The sequence below is a fragment of the Passer montanus genome, unplaced genomic scaffold, assembly GCF_014805655.1.
Source record: "Passer montanus isolate IOZ18808 unplaced genomic scaffold, ASM1480565v1 scaffold3, whole genome shotgun sequence".
In the NCBI taxonomy this organism is placed as follows: Eukaryota; Metazoa; Chordata; class Aves; order Passeriformes; family Passeridae; genus Passer; species Passer montanus.
Window position 1 is genome coordinate 9,012,303 of NW_024367707.1, and position 7,845 is coordinate 9,020,147.

Consider the following 7,845-nt stretch of genomic DNA (forward strand, 5'->3'; position numbering starts at 1 on the left):
GGCTTTACTGAACTCTAGATTTTAATGCAATCAGAATATTTCATCTATACACTGGGTCTGGCCAACTTTACATCTAAATTCTGTTTTTTGTCTCACATTGACCAAAAATAGATGTGGAAGTAGGATTAGAAGTTTCGGAAGTCATATGTTGGTTTTTCCCCTCAAATGCTTTTTTATTATCTCCAAGAATTCTTGTACTAATTTAAATACCACTCTCTAAAAAATGAGTTCTTAAAAAAAATATCACCTGTAAAAGTGAAAAGGGGTGAATAAAGTCTATGGGCCTGTGAACATTCTCTTTTAAGGGAAAATAAGAGGTATTAGACATCCTGCAGATTGCCATTGTATAATAGCAGAGATGAGCACAGCTACATTTTCAAATCTTATGCAAGATGGATAAAATCTATATTCATTTAAAAGCTTGTGTAAACTTTCAGAACTTCACTAACGGTTGACTGAGTTCCTAATTCAAATTTAACATTATCATAAGTACTCTTCCTCTAGTAAGTGTCAGAATGGATGTAGAGTTGACCTAAGCCAGTCAATGTCTTTATTTCCATGAAGTTTAATACCAGTTTGCATTTTCACTGCTCAATAAGGGAAGAAGGATAGAAAAACAATGTATCAATGTGAGGTGGGCACATGAAAATCAAAGGCAAGTTTAACATTGGGCATGTTCCATAAAAGACAAATAATCGGACTTCATAACCAGAGCCAAAATCCCACAGGCATGTTAAGAAGCTTCTGTGTCTGTCAAATTTTTGCTGACTTCATAGATTTGTGTGTATTATGGAAAAAGTTTTTAATGTTTCACAACTTACTAGTTACTTCCTCAGCAGCAGTCAGTGTCAAGGAAACTCTGGCTGGCAGGCTGCCAGTCTTGGATTGTGTGGCACAGGCCGAGGGGCCCTGACCATCTTGCTGCCTTGCCAAGCATCTTAACCGCTTGTGTCTGGTACTGGTCAAGAGTTTTAAAGACAAGACACCCCAAGAAAATCAACAGCCTCATTTCTCCCTTGAAAACTCAGTGGTGGAGGCTTGCATGGCACGCATCAAGGGCTCTTAAACAATGAGGATTGGTTACGTGTGGCATAATGTTGATTAAATGTCAAAACCTAGTTAAGCAGGTGAAAATTGGACGATTAGGTAAAATGTTCAAGATACATGGAAATGTTTTTATCTCTTTAGCTGGGACACAAGAACATACAGAGACCTGCCAAGCACTCTGTGTGAGCCCTCTTGAGTGCTGCCAAAACTGTGCCTTGCAGGTGACATGGACTTGGAGGTGAAGTGAGGCTTCCTGTTGTTCACCCTGTTTACTTTAAGCACTGTGTCTCCTGTACAAATCTGTGGTTTTTTGTTACCTTAGAGGACTATGCTGATCTACGTCTGCATCTGTGTATCTGTCTGGAATAGCACTCTGGTTACTTGCAGGGCAGCAAATGTGAGAGAAGCCAGATCACGTCTCACACAGCACTGCACTTCTGCTACCTTGACTCAACATCCAAATGGCATAACTTTGATAATTCCTTCAGTCATCTTTGGAATTACAGAGCCCCAGTATAGAAGGAAAAACGTAAAAGTCCACTGCAGACCTTGACTTCAGTGTAACCTGATATAGTGACATGGTGCTACAGTGCTATCACAGTTTCTTTGCCCATTCCCTGGTAGTGCTGCAGTGCTTTCTTCTTTTCCACAGATCCTCTGGGAAAAGACAAGGTAGCTAAATACCATAGCTGGCAGCCATGGCTGTCATTCATACAATTATTCAGGGAACACTCATATGGACTAACTGGGCCATGCCTGTGTATTCATATTTTATTATCTCCAACTCTTGTGTTTTCATTTGCTAGGTATCAAATTAACCATCATTTGGCTTATTGGAATTCACTTAGGAAACCCACCCAGAGTTCACTGGGTAAGAGAGTTCACCAGTGTTTTCAGTACAATCTAGCCAATCCATTTTAGAGCAGGATTAAGTTTTTTGATCTCCTGATGTAGAAAAGCACTTGGATAAAAATGATAAATGAGAATAATCAAAGTGGGGAGTGAATTTGGAAAAGATAAAAGGCATTAATTTCCTCTCACCACTCAAGCTTTTCAGTAGAATCCTTTTTTCTCCAGTAATGTGGTCAGGGATGTGGGAAGGAGAAGGAAGGACTCTGCCACTGTTATTAAATTATATGGAAAATGGAAGGTCTTTCTTAGAGTGACAAGAGACACTGCCAAAGAAAAATCTGGATATATTATTGAAAAAATTTGCCTTCCTTAATTCTTTCCCAGGGGACACAGCACATTATACATGTAAAGGATGTTAGGAAACTAAAGGAATACCAAAGAATGCCTATGCTACCATGGTCTGTAATGTCCCAGCAGCTGCCTGTCTCCATTTCCTGCATTAGCAGACCGATGGACCCCAGAGTTAGTCTGGTTACCCAAGGCAAATGCCCATGGAGCACAGCAGCACTGAAATTCGAGTGGGAGAGAGAGAGAGGCCTCTCTGCAGGAACTGCTGGGTTTGAGGATTGAGGGAGAGCTGCCTGAGTACACACCAAGCAGAGATTAATGCTGCACATTTAGGTGCCTGAAATTAGGTGCTGTGAGTCTGGGATTTGAAAGTCTTCATTGAATATTTTTTGAATATGCTTTTTAAGAAAAGACTCTTGAGTCTTTTACAATCCTCAGGTTTTCAACTCTCACATATTTCAGTATTTTTAGGAATCTAAGAGTTGTTGCAGAGCCAGCCTAGCTACTACCATCTTCGTGCTTCATTTCTTTGTATATTCTTCCCTTTCCTGATAATCTTTTTAATGCATTAGCTATTTGAACTGCAAAGAGTTATATTCTGGTGCTGTATCTGGCTATTTACATGTGTGAAACTTCACGTCCCCTATAGTACCAGAACAAACAAAAAGACTTCTAAATAAGAGCAAAAAGCAATGCTGTCTTGTGCAATGTCTTTGCAAAGAGAGAAAGAGAGGCCTGCTTAAAAGTATGGGAGCTGTTCTTTTCTTTGAGATCTACGCTTGGCTTTATAAGAAGTTTGAAATTAATTAATCTACTGATCTTAACTGGCATGTGCATAAAACTCTTAATGATTTAAGGTATTCTTCAAATATTCAGCAACAGTACAGCTATGTGTTTCTGAAGGAAGGTTTTCTGTAGATGTTCCACATGCATTTTAGGTTATGACAGGAGGAAAGTAAAGAAAAATAAACACCTAAGAACTTCGAGCATTTTGATAAGACATTCATTGCTCATTCTGTAGCACTGCTGTACAATGAGTTTTAATGCAAATTAATACTTTCCTTGCTGGTCATGATGCATTGCAATTTCTAACCATAACAGTAAACCATACCATTTAGAAAACAGAAAAGCAGAATACGTTCATAAAAGTCTTCTACAACAGTTCCAGTCAAAGAACTGTTACCTAAGAGTAATTTTAAAATGAAAGTTTAACATACCATTTTCTGTGTGCTTCCAGGTCTGGCAGATTTGGTGCTGAAAGAGACTATGAAACAGAGCAGAAGAAAATAGCATCAAAGTGGTTTCCAGTGGTTCAGCTGAGGTGCAGAAGAAAAGGTAACATGACATAACTCACTCACGACAACAGCAGAAATCACTACTCTATCACTATTTTTCACCTTGACTGCAGCTTGAGAAATAATTGAATGCGAAACGACTGCTGCATTCTACTTCCTCAAACATTTGTACTTTAAACAACAGCACCTCAGCTGCTGCTCCACCCCCACGGAAATAACTGAGTACTCTTATTTTTCCCCCTTTAAACAAATTCTTATGTTACTCATATATCCATGTGCTTTTATTCTCATATGCTGCAATTTGCATAGAAGATTATGCTACTTTTGAAGAGACTTTTCATTTCAAACTGTGTTCTACCTAGATACAGTGCCACACCATAAAGAACTGAAAAGTCTAACATCCAAGCTATGGGGAATTCCAAAAGACGACTGTGAAATATTTGGCCGTAAAGTTTAAGATCAATCAGCAAGGAGAAAAATGTGTTACATAAGCATAAGTCAGTCACTTCAGACTAAACTAAATTTGAAGAAGCTCAAGTTCCTCCTTTCCCCCTCCCCCACTTTTTAGCGTAAGCTGCATGAAAAGAGAGACAGAAGTTGGTTATTGATGTTGACAATAGTTCAGTTTTAAAAGTTTAGTCATTCTTATTAATATTTGGCGCCAACTACTGATGAAAATAGTTTCAAGAACAGGGACGGTTCTAAGTTGAATACTCTATGGAAGAAATGTCTATTAAGTGAATGGGACTGTGGGGAAGGGAAATAACCCCAATAAGGTTAAAAAAGATAGTGGCAAGGGCACAGGAAATGGCATAGAGCAAGGTCAAAACTGTGTGGGAGAGTGTAGAAGGGCCAAAGCTTAAAACTACATGCATAGACACATGCTGATGACAATCCAGCATTTCACATGACATGGTTTCTTTCAGACAGTTTCATACCACAAGCCTCCATGTTCACCAGAACAGACTGCTTTGATTTTTAGGATGTTTATTTGGGGGAGTTTGTGGGTTTTTTTCATGCCTTCCTTCTCCACGTATTTTTCTTTACATTTGCAATTGTAATTTATAATTTCTCTGACTATGGTGGAGCTGAGAAATTAATTTCAGGTGATAGGAACTTGAAGAATAAACAGGGAAAGAATTTGTAATCATACTTTCAAATTGCCTGTATTTAGTGTCTGGGTCATATAGACATAAACAGGGAAGTTGTACAGCATCACTGCCATTTCAATTGAGTCCTAGAAAAGGGCCTATTAATTCCCAAATATATTAATTCAGGACTATATTTCTCACCTTTGTGCCTGAATATTAGAAGTAATGCAATGCAGAATAATTCTTCTTCTCTTTACTGATAACTGGATTTTGCTTTTCAAAAAACACTAAAGTTTTCATTGGGTACTCCATAACTAATGCAAAAATCCTATAAAAATCCTGCTGTGTGTTGAAAGACCATTCAAGATATTTCTGGTAGGAGGAAAACCTTCACTCTATACTAGCAAACACTACACTAGCTATTCTGCTCTGGATATTTCACTGCGTATGTCACAACAAAGGAAAGTTAGCTTCCACTCATATTATTGACCCTATAGCACAGATAATGTGCTTAGCTAATTATGAAAGAAGAGAGTCATTTGACACAAGCTGGACTGTGTTGATTTCTCCGAGTACCCAGCCATGTCCCTGCTATGCAACACCAGAACATGAGATGCTTAATATCTACTTGTTTGGGTTGCAGGTGGGTTTCTTAATACATGTCCAATCACCCAAACCAGTAATTTTTTGCAGGTGCACCGGGTCTTTGGAAATCTTCCTTGCAATCTAAACCCACAAACTTCAGATATTTTAATACCTAGGCAGGCACTCAGCATTTTATTTTGAAATAAAGCTGATTCTTCTTTATATCAGAAACTTGCTGTTATCCATCTAAGAGCACAGGAGTTTCAATTCTGTATAGAGTGAAACTGCAGGTTTAGCTAAACATTAATAGAAACACAGAGCATGCTTTTGCTGCTTTTTTATCCTTAAACCTATGAAATGTGGAAAGCAAAATACAGCAATATATCCCTTCAAAAGTGGTGAAAGTAAATGCACTGCGGTTCAGAACTCCAGAATATAGTTTGATTTTTGGAGGCACACGGAGTTACTGGTTTACTGATTTTAAAAGTTCAGTTTCCCTCAGAAGTTGCACATAATCTCTTGCCTCCTCTGAAACACAAATTAACCAAAAACCAAAAAAGTACTTCCTACTACATCACATATTAGGGGAGGACCCACTGGTAAGAGCAAATATTGCTGCTGCTGTGAGTGAAAAATGTAATTTAAAATAAAACAGGAACCTGTAATTGCTTTAGTCCTTCATCTGTGAGTTTTGTCATCAGTTGGCTTGTAATCAGATTGGTGAATTCACACTTCCTTTTTTCCCCCCTTTGTCTTCTAAAAGGAAACTTAAAGCAACTTGCTTTAACTTATTTATCAAAATCAGGATTCCACTGTGTTCATCTTCAATCTGGGTAGTTTATTTGCAGTCCTAAGGTCTTGCAGCAATGCCTTCTTTCTAAAGTTCTGACCCTCATTTCAAGAGTGAGGATACAACCCCATCTACTCATGGTTAATACAACATTCAGTGTAACATTGCACAGTTTGCCCATGGAATTATTCAAGAAAAGCAGTTATCTTGCTCATTTTTTCAGATACATAAGTTGACTCTTCTAACTGATGTAGACAGATGTACAAAAAGAACCAAAAAGAGAAATGGGTGGCAAAATTGAGGAAATGATAACAAAATCACTTGCAGATGCCTTAAAGTTTCTGTATGTATGATCTGTGTATACAGTATAAGATCTTTGCTGATAGCTGTTGCAAAAATCTATTTGCAGGCACTAAAACTAACCAAAACAATGAACAGAAAACAGCATTGGAGGAGACTGGCCTGTAACAAGAGCAGAGGAAGAACTCAGGGCCTTGGTGAGCATGGAGAAAATGACAAGGTCTAAAGACCAAACAGAAATTAAGCTGGCTACTGCAGAAAAAGATAATAAAGTATTCCTATAAAAGCATTAACAACCAAAGAAGGGCTAAGGAAATCTTTATCTCAGTTCAGTTTTGGACCCTTCATACAAGAAAGATATTGAGGTTTAACTCCCCACAGTCCAATACCTCAGCACCAGACTCTTAGCATTTGACATTTAAAACCCCTGGGAGTCTATGACAAGAGCTTCCAGCAAAGCTGCAAACATCAGATACGCTTACCAAGAAATAAAAAAATGTGTATGTGTACTAGGGCAGTGGAACAATTCAATATAAAATTTATGTACAAATATGAGCTAAATCCTTCAACATCTGCAATACAATGTGGTAATTTTTTTGTTATCTAAAAAGAATGCTGCAGAGACAGGAATGTTTCCCACCAGGCTGAACTGACAGATCTTCAGACCAGAATCCAGGCAAGGACCAGGGAGCACAGAGAATTAAACACCAAAGCCTTCACCATTTTCTGTTCCCATGGCTTTAAATTCTGTCAAAATGGAGGCAATTTTCACAGAGCTGTTGGAAGTCACCTGTAACTCTTCAGAAGCATTTTAGGTGCACAAGCTACAGCACATACAGTAAGATTAGTTCTGCAATTTTCCTTCTGCTCTTTCCCCCATCTCATCCTGTTAAATGCAGTTGAGTGGGTTTGCTTCCAACAATCTGATGCATAAAGCAAGTGAATTGATCCAGTGCATTAATTGTATTGTATGCCTTTTGTGTAGTATTTGGGTGTAAACTTGGTATAATTACATAGCCCCAGACTTGGGGTCTAAGAACCTAATTGCAAAATAATGTGATTATCTGATATTACATTTAAAAAATTTCTTTACCAAATACTGTAAATTCATTTCCACTGTTATAACATAATTCTGAAAATTCAACTCTAATGAGGAACTTGTCTGAGAATAAGCAGCTGAAGTGAATACTCACTACAAGAGTTTATATACTCTATTTTTGTATTCATCACTGAAAGCAGTACAGGTGAAATTCTGCTTTACAGAATTGCTTCACAGAAGCAATAGAAAGTTACCGAGTTAAAAAAAAAAATTAGATTTATTCTCAGAGAAAAAAAAAAATCCTTTCTGACAACTGTCTTAACTGGACTGAAAAAATTCACTTTATAATACATCATTGTATTATGATAAATATATCCCCAAATAAGCAAGATTCGATGAAATAAGGACTTTTTATGCAGCACTATAGCAAGGAAGCTATAGTGCTGCATAAAAGCAGCACTACAGCTTCCTTGCTGTAGTGCTGCAAGTGCACGTAGT